The sequence below is a fragment of the Lithobates pipiens genome, unplaced genomic scaffold (assembly GCF_037356315.1).
Source record: "Lithobates pipiens isolate NorthernLeopardFrog02 unplaced genomic scaffold, aLitPip1_a1.2 Scaffold_16, whole genome shotgun sequence".
Taxonomy (NCBI): domain Eukaryota; kingdom Metazoa; phylum Chordata; class Amphibia; order Anura; family Ranidae; genus Lithobates; species Lithobates pipiens.
The window spans coordinates 561,114,932-561,129,361 of record NW_027507748.1 but is presented as its reverse complement, the minus strand read 5'-3'; the positions used below and the strand labels follow the sequence as shown (position 1 = coordinate 561,129,361).

Below are 14,430 nucleotides of genomic sequence, written 5' to 3'. Positions count from 1 at the left end.
CTTCCTGAAAATTAAATCAGACATATCTCTTAGCCCTTGTACACATGGTCGGACATTCCCGATTGACAATGTCCGATAGGAGCGTGTTGTCGGATAATCCGACTGTGTGTGGGCTCCATCGGACTGTTTCCGTCGGAGTATCCGACGGACCAAGTTCTCCAGCTAGGCTATAAAATTTTCCGACAACATGATCCGATTGGACTTTGTCCGATCATGTGTAGAGAATTCCGATCGGACAAAGTGCCACGCATGCTCAGATCGAATTCCTAGACCAAAGCTATTGGCTACTAGCCTGAACGTATTCCCGTCCTAATGAAATAACATCATCACATTAAGTACGATCGGATTTTCTGACAACTTTGTCCGACTGTGTGTATGCAACAGTTTCGGACAAAATCCGTCTGACAAAATCCGACGGATTTGGTTGTCAGAATGTCCGACCATGTGTACAAGGGCTAAAACTGTAAGAAATTTCACAAATGTAATAACTGTTTAGTGTTTTGTGTGTGGGGGTGTACTAATGGGGGATTTTTTGAAAATCCCGGAGTTCTGCTTTAAAAATAAATAAATAATAAAAGATAAAATAAAAAAGAAAGAAAAATACCTAGATCAAGGTTTGATCTAGGTTAGTACTGGCGTTAGTGTTTGGGTCAAGTCAAGGTCCGCATATTTTGGACAGGAATTTTTTTTTTTAATTAGCATCAGTGCCAGTTAGTGTCAAACTGTCAAACTAGTGTTTTAGGTAGGGGCACAAAATAAAAAAAATAAGCAAAATGTACACTATTGCTTCTGGGCTGTACTACGGATACAAACATCAGCTAACATTTACATATGTGTTATTGTTGCGGTTGTCGGGAGCTAGAGAATGTATTTTATGTTGTTTTTTGGTGGTAGTTTATAGTAGTAGAAAAAAATATACAGCTATATTAAAAATATTTTTTTTTTTTTACTATTTTGAGACAGGTTTTCTTTGATAATAATAATAAAAAAATATCAGGAGATATCCGTAACTATTTACTACCAAATGAAAGCCAAGGTATAATCCACCTGGATGCACAAAATAGTTGTGATGATATGTACGGTTTCACTAACACATGTCAAAATTGCTAAATTGAGCTTAGGCATTAGGTGCGAAGGAGTTAAAATATAGGCTGTAGACCAATATGGCTGACCATCAATCTGTTGGAAGAACAACAACATGTAAAGTAAAGTGGTTAATAAACTGACAATACTGTATGCATTATACCTATCTATGCAGCAGGTTGCACTGCAGTATTAGAGTGTGTTATCTATGGTAAGGTAATCAGAGGAAGTACCATCCTTATTGTGTTATATGCATTAGTTTGTGTTCTCTTCCTGTCTTCTCCATGATGATAAAAGGCATACAATATATTTCTCCATAAAAGTAAAGCCGTATCCAAGAAGATTCCAAAGCATGATTTCAGTACTCAGCTAATACAATCCACTTTTGTAAACTGGTCGATGGTGAGGGTGGGATGGATTAGGTCAGAGCAAAGGGCCAAAAAGCATACGTTCACTTTGTCCTAAAGTGCACTTATCCATTAGGTTGGGTTCACGCTGATGCAAATTGATTTCCGGGGCTCCAGGGTGGCTGTTGTCCACATTGGAAAAGGATCCTGTGTGTCTTTGGCTCCATTTCAGGTGCAAATTCAGGCAAATATTACTGATTACTGATTAACACCTGAATCAGTTTACAGCGACACACCCGACCCAATGCTGGGACCCGCAGCCACATCACAGTGTGAACCCAGCCTTAGTGCAGGTTCACACGTGTGCACTCTGCGATTTCGCAGTGAAAATCACATGCAATGTCTGTGCAATGCAATTTCAGCCATACTGCGATTTCAGCCCTACAGATAGTATGGCTGATATCGCATTCGGACCAAACTCGCACAGGACCCTTTTTTTGGTCAGCACCAGAATCGGATCGCATAAGTGTTCACACCCATGCGATCCGATTCGTGTTCAAACTGTCAGTTCACAGTGCAATATGCGAATTGAAATGAGGGTGTCATTAACAATGTATTGACACTCCCTGCAGTTCGCATATAAAACTTCGCATATATGAACTTCTGTGCAAGTCGGGTGCGATGCAGGAGCTCACAGTGGATTCTCAGGGTTCCCGCATCGCACAAGTGTCAACCAGCACTTAAGGCTAATGGATTCAATCAATTCCTATATGTATTCATCCATAGACCTGTGTAATTAATTCAACTGAAGTCAGCAGATAAAGATCTAAGATTCCACCTCTGCTGCTGGTATCAGTGGGGTCCATAGGGTTGCCACCTCATCCCTTTAAACCCGAACAGGTTCTGAGGCTAATTTAATTCAGATAAGTCACCAAGTGAGTTTAATTACCACCTTATCAGCCACAGGACCAATATAATTCATATATGTTTGGTTTTAAAGGGATGAGGTGGCAACTATAGGATCAGATGACAATAATCGAATTCTGGTAGAGTATTAAATGGCTACGTGTCTGATGAGTTGGTGTTTTACAGCAACATTGCATCAGTACATCCAATGCCGCGTACACACGATCGGATTATCGCTTGTCCCCACCCCTGACCTTTCCTGACCGGCTGCGTGCTCGGAAAAGGGTCTGTTATGAACTTTGGGGGGGACCCCCATGTCGTTTTTTGGCGTAGGGGTTCCCCTTTAAATCCATACCAGGCGACAGGGCTCACGAGGTGTCAATCTCGCCAATGGAGCCGGCGACATTGACTTCCTTCGCTAGTCCCGTCTACCTGGAGTCACGTTCAAAATGAATGGACTTTACTCTGTGTGTGGGCAAGTCCGTTCATTTCAAAAGTCTGGTGGACCCCCGCCATAGTCCGGCGGATTGTCCGCTGGACCTAGTCCGCCACGTGTGTGGGCAAGTCTGCTCGTTCGAAAAGTCCGGCAGACCTCCGCTGCAGAGTCCGGCGGATTGTCCGCTGGATGATCTGATCATGTGTATACGGCATAAGTCAATTGATTGAACCAATGAACCAATGGTCGCTGTCACAATAATATACAGTATTATGGTCATTTGATAACTTCTTTTATTGAGCTAGTCCCCAAAAATATTGTTAGTTCTATTTATGACACTTTTGTTTATTCTTGAAAGAGCTGACAAACAGGTTCGCCCACATTGAATGTACTTTACACTCAACAAGGAGTGTTTTTCAGTATTTGTTTTACCTTTTTATAGCACAAGGAAACATGATATATTGGCCATTTAGCATTGCAGCCTAATTTTCCTTCAAACTGTAGTCAGTAGAAATAAATAGCTGTGTACTGTGTTACTTCTATACACTTAATAGTTTGCATATGACCTATATAATTAGCTGCACTCCCAGCACACTTGGTCCCTTGTAATAAACAACCATTTCCTTTTCCCAATGTGCTTTACATTCACCATTCTCTCTTATTACCCATCATATTAATGCATTATACTGAATCTGATATAGATATCTTTAAACAAGTGATAGCTGACCAGTAGATATGTTTCTAGGGCATGTTGGAGATTGCAATTCTGTAACAACTGGGGATTGTCTATCATTGTTTCATTGTTTTAGGCAAATATCACTGTAGTCTTAAATAGAACGTATTGTGGTTTTGATCATATTTGTTTGTATTTTATTTATTTATTATAGTGATGAACAGGAATAAGAGTTAACATATATATATATATATATATATATATATATATATATATATATATATATATATATATGTATATATATATATGTAGCGCCCACCCTTAGGTGGGTGCTTAATAGGGTTTTTGTGAATAGTAATAGGTAAATTCAGCCAGGGCCTTGCACTTTTCTAGGCCTGGTTGTTTATTTGGGAGAAGGGAGTGCTAGAATAGAGGGGGTGTAGCCACCTACACTCTCAAGGAAGTCCCCTCAGCCTTTCAGTGGAAATGTTCTGGAAGGGAGACAGGATTTGGGACTGGAGTGGCAGGCAGCTTATGTTGAGAGCTCTGGACCAATCATTAAATTGTATTGGCAGGGGTAGGACTTGCATATAAGCTGCGGTCACATGTTTCTGGGCAGGAAGGAGAGAACCCAAGATGTAGAGAGTGCAGCAGGAGCAGGCTTGAAGGCCTGGGGGTTCAGAGACCCCAGTGCTGAATAACCTGAACAGACGTTGCTATGTAGTCCAGAGGAGAAACTGGTTGTCCCAGCTGGAGATGCACCAGACCATGCGGAGGAGGAAGTAGGAGTAAAGCGGACGGAGGAAACTGGAGGAAACTGGGAATCGACCTTCTGTGGGAAACATGGACTGTCGATGGGAGTGAGCAAAGGGCATGCAACCCAGTGGTGCTTATCCGTAAACTTGCTATGTGTCTAAGAACCTAGTGAGAGACCTGACATGGGTGGATTGCAAGAGTCAAGGAATTAGGCGGTGAGGCCTGGGACTTTGGAATCTACAACCCACTGTATTATTCAGTGATGCTGGTCAGTTCACAAAAGGGAAGTACACAGGATCAGAGTCAGGAACCAGAATTAATAGAGGCAACTTGTATCCTCTACACAATTGTAACATTTACTCAAGTTCAAGAATAAAGCTTTACCAAATATAAAGACTGGTGTTTGTGGAACTTTGAATGGGAAGGAAGAACGGGGCCTGTTAACATAAAGGTAATGAACAACTTTGCAGCTCCCAAGGGGGTAGTGCGCTACATATATATATATATATATATATATATATATATATATATATATATGTATATATATATATATATGTATATATATATATATATGTAAATATATATATATATATATATATATATATATACACACACACACACACACACACACACCATATTTATTGGCCTATAACATGCCATGCACAGGCGTATAACACTCATCCTAGTTTTATAAGGAACGTTTCAGGAAAAAGCTTTACACAGCCCCTACACAGTACACAACCCCCTGCACTCCCAGGAGACCCCCTGCACAGTACACAGCCCCCTGCACTCCCAGGATACCTCCAGTCTCCTGGGACAGCACTGCCAGCATACTTTAAAGTTAAGAAAAAATCACTGTCAGCCCCTTCTGATACGCTCCCCCTGTGTCATTGTCATAGCAAATCGAAGCTTCTAAATAGCTCATTAAAGCCGTTCTGTCATGCTACCTGAGGAGAGCGGTCATGTGATGTCCATGAAACGTCATGTGACCGCTCTCCTCCTGCAATCTAAAGCTACACTGGGGGGAGGAGGGGGAGCGGCTGGAAAGAATGGCATTAATGAGGTGTTTAGAAGCTTTGATTTGCTATGACAAAGACACAGGGGGAGCGGTCTATCATAAGGGGCTGCCAGTGATTTTTTTCTTAACTGTAACTATGCTGGCAGCTCTGTCCCAGGGCCAGGAGAGGCGAGGCCTGACCCCCCCCCCCCCCTCAATGTGCACCGCCCGATCCCCGCCCATAAAATTCATTATATCTTTTCATGTGACAACACTGAAGAAATTACACTTTGCTACAATGTAAAGTAGTGTGTGTACAGCTTGTATAACAGTGCAAATGTGCTGTACCCTCAAAATAACTCAACACACAGCCATTAATGACTAAACCACTGGCAACAAAAGTGAGTAAACCCCTAAGTGAAAATATCAAAATTGGGCCCAAAGTGTCAATATTTTGTGTGGCCACCATTATTTTCCAGCACTGCCTTAACCCTCTTGGGCATGGAGTTCACCAGAGCTTCACAGGTCGTCACTGGGGTCCTCTTCCACTCCTCCATGATGACGTCACAGAGCTGGTGGATGTTAGAGACCTTGCACTCCTCCACCTTCCATTTGAGGATGCCCTACAGATGCTCAATAGTGTTTAGGTCTGGAGACATACTTGGCTATTCTATCACCTTTACCCTCAGCTTCTTTAGCAAGGCAGTGGTCATCTAGGAGGTGTGTTTGGGGTCGTTATCACGTGGAATACTGCCCTGCGGCCCAGTCTCTGAAGGCAGGGGATAATGCTCTGCTTCTATATGTCACAGTACATGTTGGCATTCATGGTTCCCTCAATGAACTGTAGCTCCCCAGTGCTGGCAGCACTCATGCAGCCCCAGACCATGACACTCCCACCACCATGCTTGACTGTAGGCAAGACACAGTTGTCCATGTACTCCTCACCTGGTTGCCGCCACACACGCTTGACACCACTGAACCAAAAAGGTTTATCTTGGTCTCATCAGACCACAGGACATGGCTCCATTAATCCATGTCCTTAGTCTGCTTGTCTTCAGCAAACTGTTTGTGGGCTTTCTTGTGCATCATCTTTAGAAGAGGCTTCCTTCTGGGACGACAGCCATGCAGACCAATTTGATGCAGTGTGTGGCGCATGGTCTGAGCACTGACAGGCTGACCCCCCACCCCTTCAACCTCTGCAGCAATACTGGCAGCACTCATACGTCTAAAAAACCACCTCTGGATATGACGCTGAGCATGTGCACTCAACTTCTTTGGTTGACCATGGCGAGGCCTGTTCTGAATGGAACCTGTCCTGTTAAACCACTGTATGGTCTTGGCCGCTGTGCTGCAGCTCAGTTTTAGGGTCTTGGCAATCTTCTTATAGCCTAGGCCATCATTATGTAGAGCAACAATTCTTTTTTCCGATCCTCAGAGAGTTCTTTGCCATGAGGTGCCATGTTGAACTTCCAGTGACTAGTATGAGAGAGTGAAAGTGATAACATCAAATTGAACACACCTGTTCCCCATTCACACCTGCGATCTTGTAACACTAATGCCCCGTACACACGAGCGGACTTTTCAACATCTAAAGTCCGACGGACTGATTCCGTCAGACTATTCGATCGTGTGTGGGCTGCAACGGACTTTTGATTCACCAAAGTCTGACGGACTTTAGAATATGGAACATGCTTCAAATTTTTCTGACGGAACTCCGCCGGACCCGGTCCCTTCGAAAAATTCGCTCGTGTGTATGCTATTCCGACGGACTAAAACCGACGCTAGGGCAGCTATTGGCTACTGGCTATGAACTTCCTTATTCGAATCCAGTCGTACGTCATCACGTTCGAATCCGTCGGAGTTTAGTGTGATTGTGTGTGGCCAAGTCCGCTCAGCCGAAAAGTCCGTCAGAACTCTGTCGGAACTCCGGCAGAACTCCGGCAGAACTCCTTCGGAAGTCTGTCGGACATAAGTCCTCTCGTGTGTACGGGGCTTTAGGAGTCACATGACACTGGGGAGGGAAAATGGCTTATTAGGCCGAATTTGGACATTTTCACTTAGGGGTGCACTCACTTTTTTTGCCAGCAGTTTAGACATTAATGACTGTGTGTTGAGTTATTTTGAGGGGACAGCTAATTTACACAGTTATACAAGCTGTACACTCACTACTATACATTGTAGCAAAGTGTAATTTCTTCAGTGTTGTCATATGAAAAGATATAATAAAATATTTACAAAAATGTGAGGGGTGTAACTCACTTTTCTGAGATACTGTCTATATATATATTAGGTACAGTAAATATAAAATATTGCATTTAAATAATATTCACTTTTTCATCCTGCCAGCAGATGGAGATTTAGTCTTCTTTTCACATATTCAGCTATTTCAGCTTTAAGCTATGCTGAAAGAAGACCATTGTTTACAGAACTACAATAAGTCATCAGAGAAGGGAACTCAGGCCGGCCATAGTTTGAATCTCAACCAGTTCAGCAGGAACTGGGCGAGTTTTGAACCGCTTATGGGCAGACTGAATGTACAAAGTGACTGCTATAGCCCCTAGCAATAATCACTGTCTTCTCTCGGTGGGGGTGGCATCCCTTGACCCCCTCCCCCCCACTGGGAGAATATAATGTCCTGGCAGGAAGGATTCCCCTGTCAGCGCTGTCTGCATTGATGGGGGAATCATATTCATTTCTTTCCTGCCGCAGTATATTTCAGCCTACCATAGATTTTTACAGGCTGCAGGCGGCAAGGCTGGATGCTGTGCGTGTGCCTCCTGGATGCATTAAATGCTGGGATTGCACACACAGGGGATAGATGCAAGGGGCTTTAGGTACGTAATCAGTCCTTTAAAATTGGTGCCTCCCAAATACTTCTTACTTCTTAGAGATTTGTCTTTAATACTTACTCTCTTAAGGAAGTTGTTGAAATTGAATATGTAAGATGAGGCTGTGATAACAGAGAAGTCATTTTGCTTTTATATATAGCTCAAACTTCCTCTGTGTCACTGTTTTCAATAAACACAACTTAGCATTAAACTTAAAATGGTTGACAGCATGACGAAAATGGCAGCAGCTTAAATTGGAACTTAGGATCTAAGCTACGGATATAGCCAAATGTTTAGGGACAATTGACCATCACAACTATTTGAGCTAGTTGGACACCTAATTCCAAAACCATGGACATTAATATAGAATTGGTACCTCCTTTCCAGCTATAATAGCCTCAACTCTTCTGGGATTTTTTGGGATGTGACTGTGAAAATTTATACCGATTCAGCCAAAAGAATATTTGTGAGGGCAGGTACTGATTTTGGCAGAGCACACTTGGCTTGAAATTGGTATTTCAATTTATCCCGCAGGTGTTAAATATGATTGAGGTCAGGGCTCAATACGGGCCACTCAGCTTTCTCCACCCTAAAGGTATTTAAGGGCCTGAAAGGGAAAAGTATTTTCACCAAACAGTTGCTGCAAGGTTGAAAGTGCACTACTGTCTAAAACAGCCTTTCTCAAACAAGGTTCATCTAGAAGTTACTATAGGTTCCTTAAGCAATAAAAATTTCTGTTTCTCAAGCAAGTAACCACTGACACCAACAATCTTTTTAAGCTATCGGTAATGGGAGCCATTCTTCCCACTGGCCATCAATGTAAAAAGCATTCTTCTCATTGAAACATTACACGTCACTAAATGTTGGTCCCCGGTCCAGATCCAGACCGAGCCACTGTCCACACCGGACCCACGGTCGGGCCATTCGGGCCTATCCCCCAGCCTCTGTCGCTGTCATTTTCTGGACAGAGCAGAGAGTGGGAGGCAGGATAATGTTGAACTGAGTACAGGAGGCAAAACTCAGCATTGGATGGAGGGTGGGAGCACGAGCTATGTGTTTGCATTTGTGTTTGAGCATGGGAAGACAAGGGAACTTTACATTTTTTTATTTTTTCATTTTATTTATATATATTTTTTTTTCACACTTTTTTTTTCATTCAATTATAACTGAAATCAATCGCTTCCTGTAACATCAATGAGTTTCTTACACCTCTCTACTTTGGACCACTCTTTTTCACCAACTGCTCCAGGTGTCTCAGATTGGAAGGGTTCCTTTTCCCAACTGCTGTTTTGAGATCTCTCCACAGGTGCTCTATGGGATTAAGATCTGGACTCATCACAATAACATTGCCCCTTGTGATAGCTTTGGGCAGTTATTCACTTTTATAGTCTCATCTGACCACTTTAAACACACCTTGAAGATTCTGTGGCCACGTGGAAAAATGTGTTTTGGTCAGATGAGACTTAATGGAATTATTTGGCCTCAACACTAAATAATGTGTTAGGCAGAAATCCAATACAGCTCACCATCCAAATAACATCATTCCTACAGTAAAGCATGGAGGCGGTAATATCCAATTATGGGGGTGTTTCTCTGCAGCAAGGACTGGAGCACTTGTCAGGATAGAGGAATAATGGATGGGACAAAATACCAACATGACAATGACCCATAGCACACAGCAAAAATGACCATACAATGGTTTAAGGAGAAAAAGGTGAATGTCCTTACATGGTTTGGCCAGAGCCCAGACAAACAAAAACTGTGTCGGTCTTCATTTCAGGTTGCAAAGCAACAAAATGTGATTATTTTGGGGGGGTCGGTGATTCTTTTCTATACCCACTGTAGATCAACTATATAAACTTGAGAGATAACAGCGAGAAAGAGATGACTGTTGTTTTAAAATCATTCCCTTGCAAAATCAAACATAGTCTAGTTCCTCTTTTCAGAAAGAGAACAGGACATAGCAAGCTATCAACAGGCTAGTAGTGCAAAGGGAAGAAGATGACTTAAAAGCAAGTATGGAACATTACACGAGAGAGCACATTAGGGTAAATACATAACTCATCACTGAACATCAATGTAATACCTGCCTACTTGTGTCGGTCTGTTGACGGTACCATACAAACAACAAGAAAGGAAACACGCTGTACAAGTTTCCAGTACAGCAGTAACCTGTGTGCATCCCTCCTATCTACCTACTAGCAATGCCTGACATTGTTGCTTGAACTGGTGAGTATTCTATGCGGGAACATTTTGCATGTCTTTAACATTTATGAGTTTCATTAGAAATTGGGACCAGTTTATTGCAAGGTCCAAATGTGCTTGTGGCATAATGCTAAATATTATAGATTTGTAAGTAGTATAGTACCAATACTGTAGCCAGAAATAATTTAACTCTGTTAGAATGGAAAAGTATAATCTGATGGTCTGGAGTTATACATGGTCATTGAAATGTAAGTATACACAGCTAGTGGAATGGAATGCAAACAGTTGTCAGGGACTTCAATAGGCACTGGACTATGCACACGCTGTATTCTGAAATTATAACCAAACTATGGATTTGACAAGCAATGTAATGGAAATGTGCACAAATAATAAAATGTAATTATTTGCAATCAATGGATTGGAAACACTCACAGATAATGGACTGAAAATACAGACCAGTTAACGGAGGTAAACAGGATACTAGCACTGGAAGAAACTGTATATATCTAGTGGGCTGAACACAAACTGTGATAATTGAAAATGTACCGTAACAGATCACGAGTGATGGCAGCATTTTGGTATTATACACAAGCAATAGGAAATACAAACAAAATAATTAATAAATTACCAGGATCATACACCGGTAAAGCATAGGTAATGTAACAATTAATGGACTTGTACATTAGTAATAAAATGAATTTGTATACCATTAGTCTCGAATTTTGCCCAAGCCGTGGAATAAAACTGTGTGCACAAGCTCCGATTGTATACAGGGAAGTCAATTGTTCTGTGAATTACAGTGTGAGGTCGCCGGTAGATTGCAGCTGTACAAATTCAAAGAAGTATAAATGTACAAAGCTGAAGCCAACCTAGAAATGATTAATGAGCTATACTGAATATAATTAAATATAGGCTGACAATAGAGCATACACACAGCTAGAGAATGTCTGGAATAGCTTCATGTTTTGTATTTAATAATAGATGCATAGTGATCATCAGACTGACATAAACAGTTGGAGTATAACAATACAACAATAGTGCGGTTCATGGCTGAAATCATAGACTGTTACTATTGCAAAAATCGTTGAAGCAGGTAGTGATGTAATTTCCGTAAAAGATGAACATCAAGTATGCCACAACGTTTTAAGTAATGGCAGCATATTTTATAATTTGCTTGTGGTGTGGTGTGTTGACATTTCGTCACCAACCCAGAGGATCAAGAAGTGTCCCACTCAGATTCTCTTGTCTTCTGCCACTGCTCGGCCCAGCGCCACCATGCTGCTTGTGACACCATCGATCAGCCTGGCTCTTCCGTGTTCAGCTGGTACACCTCCCCATGATGCAGAGTTAGGCACGCTCCCCTCCCCCTTTCTGAGTGAAGGGTTATACCCCCTGGGATATGTGCCGTGCATACCCCAGGAGGCGCAGTGAGCACTGTGCATGCCATTCGCCTAGGCAAGTGACGTTCATGGAGTGGGGTGGGACAGGCCATGCATTTTTTGTTTTTTATAAAAAGATGTAAATAAACAAAAATAAATAAAAATCAGAGCTATTCATGTAGCAGACGGGACAATGGATGTATTGGAGGGAAGTGTGCTCAGATGCTGAAGATCCACTTTAACTAGGTTGAAGCCACTCACTTTGCCCAATTTCCAGACAAATTTATATGGAAATCATTGCATTTTACAATAAAATTGCATTTGTTCCCCAAGGAGTACTCCATAGTTACGAACCTGTGGTTTAATGAGAGTTGTATTAGACTTGACCCATAATACAGTAAAGCTCAATCACTGCAGCATTATAAAGCTGGCTTTAGCAGGGAGCAAAGCCCACATATGCAAATACGGGAGCCCCCATCACCACATAATGTAATCACAAACTCATGTTTGCGCTGGTAAAATAATTTAAATATTCCATAAAAAAGAAAAAAACAACAAAAATGCAAAAGCTACTATTGCTAGTCAGTTTCTGTAAGTGCCAATTGCTTAGTCATCCCTGGCTTCTGTACTTTAACAAGATACTGACTTGGAACAAGCATATAGGTCAGGAAATTTAAACTGTTTACAAGTTCTGTATGATTGAATGGAATTAGTCTCTTTAGCCAAGCCCAATAAATTTCTATTGCAACAGCAAGGTACAGAAGCAGAATGGGCAAGGACCAGAAGCAGTCAGCCAATGGTACCACTGCCGTGGCATCAGTATTTTCAGGGAGCTGTATTTTGGAAAGGACAGCACAGAGGTAAATGTACACAACACAGTACACGTAACTCCTGCAGTCCTTTCTGATGATACTTCCCGGAGCTCTCCTTTAATTCAGGAACGTAGTAAATCTGCACAGGTATCTTTCTGGCTGTACTTTGTGGCAAAGGTGTGTAAATCAAAAGATTGCCTAAGCAAATATTCAAAGCCCTTGGCAGGTAAAATAGTGAAGGTATTTATCCATTTGTCCAGAGTTCCGATTTAGGCCCCGTTTAGACATCACGTTGCGGGAACGAGCATTCCTGCTTGTGATTCTGAAATTGTGATTTATACACATTTCTGCGTGTCACGCATAGGGCAGCCCATTCACTTCACTAGGCTACCCTATGCACATTTGTGACCCAAAAGAATCTTCTGCTCCTTTGTGGGCAACAAAGCACGATTTCTGTGTGGTCTGCCGCGATTGCCGGATGATTCTGTCAGTCGACAATTGTGGCAGAATCACACTGCCTTTGATTTGCCATTAGGAATAATGCCACCCAAACACGCTTCACGCATTTTGCCACGATTTTGAAATGGTTCCAACTGTATAAATTGACTCCAAATCACTTAATGCAAAGAGGCCTTGAAGTATATGTGAAGCCAAAACTCTAGATGGTAAAATAGTCACATTCATTGTCAGGTTTTTTTTGTCCTGTTGGGGAATTTTCCCTTTTATCATGTTCCAGAGATTCAGTGAGAGAAAATCTCAACAAAAAGAAAGGGGATTCCCTCATCCTATATCAGCCTTTTTTACCCAGAGTGCCCAGGCACCCTGGGGTGCCTTCGGGTTTCTTCAGGGGTGCCTTGGCAAAATCTGAAAAAATTGCCCAAAATTGTATACAAACCAGTGGGTGGATGAAGCCTGCCTTTCAGTTACACAAAGCCACAGGTTTTCATTGAGCACCATTACAACCTTTCACCCGCCAGCATCCTAACAACCAATTATGTCATTGGTTGATAAAAGGGACATTGGGCGCCTGCACAGCATCTTTGTTGGCTCCTCCAAGTCAGCCCTGGGGTCACATTGGCTGAGTTAAGCCTGGTATACAATAGGGGCTGAATGGAAAAAAAATGACAGCTCCAGGAGAGCCACTGTACTAACCATGCGATGTTAGTACAGTGATCTCCCCTGCTGTGCTATTGTGTTTTGACAGGGGGCTGGCCTCCCGCCAAAACACTCCAGTCAGCACTCTCAGACATTAGCTGAGAGGTCTGACTGGGAGCCAATTGGTAGACCTTTTTCAGTCATACCCCATCAATAGAAACTGGCCTAATGGCCAACTGTTGGACCAGCTGCAGTACACATGGACCCAATGTCAGCTGGTTTCAATTGAATCACTTCTAATGGTGGGTGTTCTGCTTGTGTGGATGTTGCTGCATTATTTATAACTATTATCCCCTGTACACACGGTCGGACATTCCGATGCAAAATGTCCAATCGGACCGTGTTGTCGGATAATCCGACCGTGTGTGGGCTCCATCGGCCTTTTTCTGTCGGAAGGTCCGACCAACAAAGTTTGAGAGCTGGATATAAAATTTTCCGACAACATAATCCGATCGGACTTTGTCCGATCGTTTGTAGAGAATTCCGATCGGACAAAGTACCACGCATGCTCAGACCAAATTACGAGATCAAAGCTATTGGCTACTAGCCTGAACGTAGTCCCGTCGTAACGAACGAACGTCATCACGTTCCCGAATGATCGGATTTTCCAACAATTTTGTCCGACCATGTGTATGCAAAACCAGTTTCGGACAAAATCCGTCTGAAAAAATCCGACAGATTTTGTGGTCGGAATGTCCGACCGTGTGTACAAGGGCTTAGTCTAGTTTTTTACAATTTAGAATGGGGTGCCTTGAGATTGTATATAATTTTAAAGGGTACCCGGACTGAAAAAATGTTAAGAAACACTACCCTATATAGTTGTTCTGGTGCCAACTGTAAGATTTTAAATTTC

At 42.3% G+C, this 14,430-nt stretch overlaps 1 protein-coding gene across 7 annotated transcripts in view; it reads left to right on the top strand.

The window, feature by feature from the left end:
- The window catches only part of ARHGAP9 (Rho GTPase activating protein 9), a 171,478-nt gene that overhangs the window by 24,787 nt on the left and 132,261 nt on the right, over positions 1–14,430 (top strand). For 2 of the 7 annotated variants that reach the window (XM_077483599.1, XM_077483600.1), the window contains exon 1: positions 10,003–10,255. The exons of the other annotated variants lie outside the window; for them this stretch is intronic. The gene's annotated coding sequence lies outside the window, so the exon portion shown is untranslated. Of the gene's footprint in view, positions 1–10,002; positions 10,256–14,430 lie in introns of those variants that run through there. 7 annotated transcript variants of the gene reach the window in all.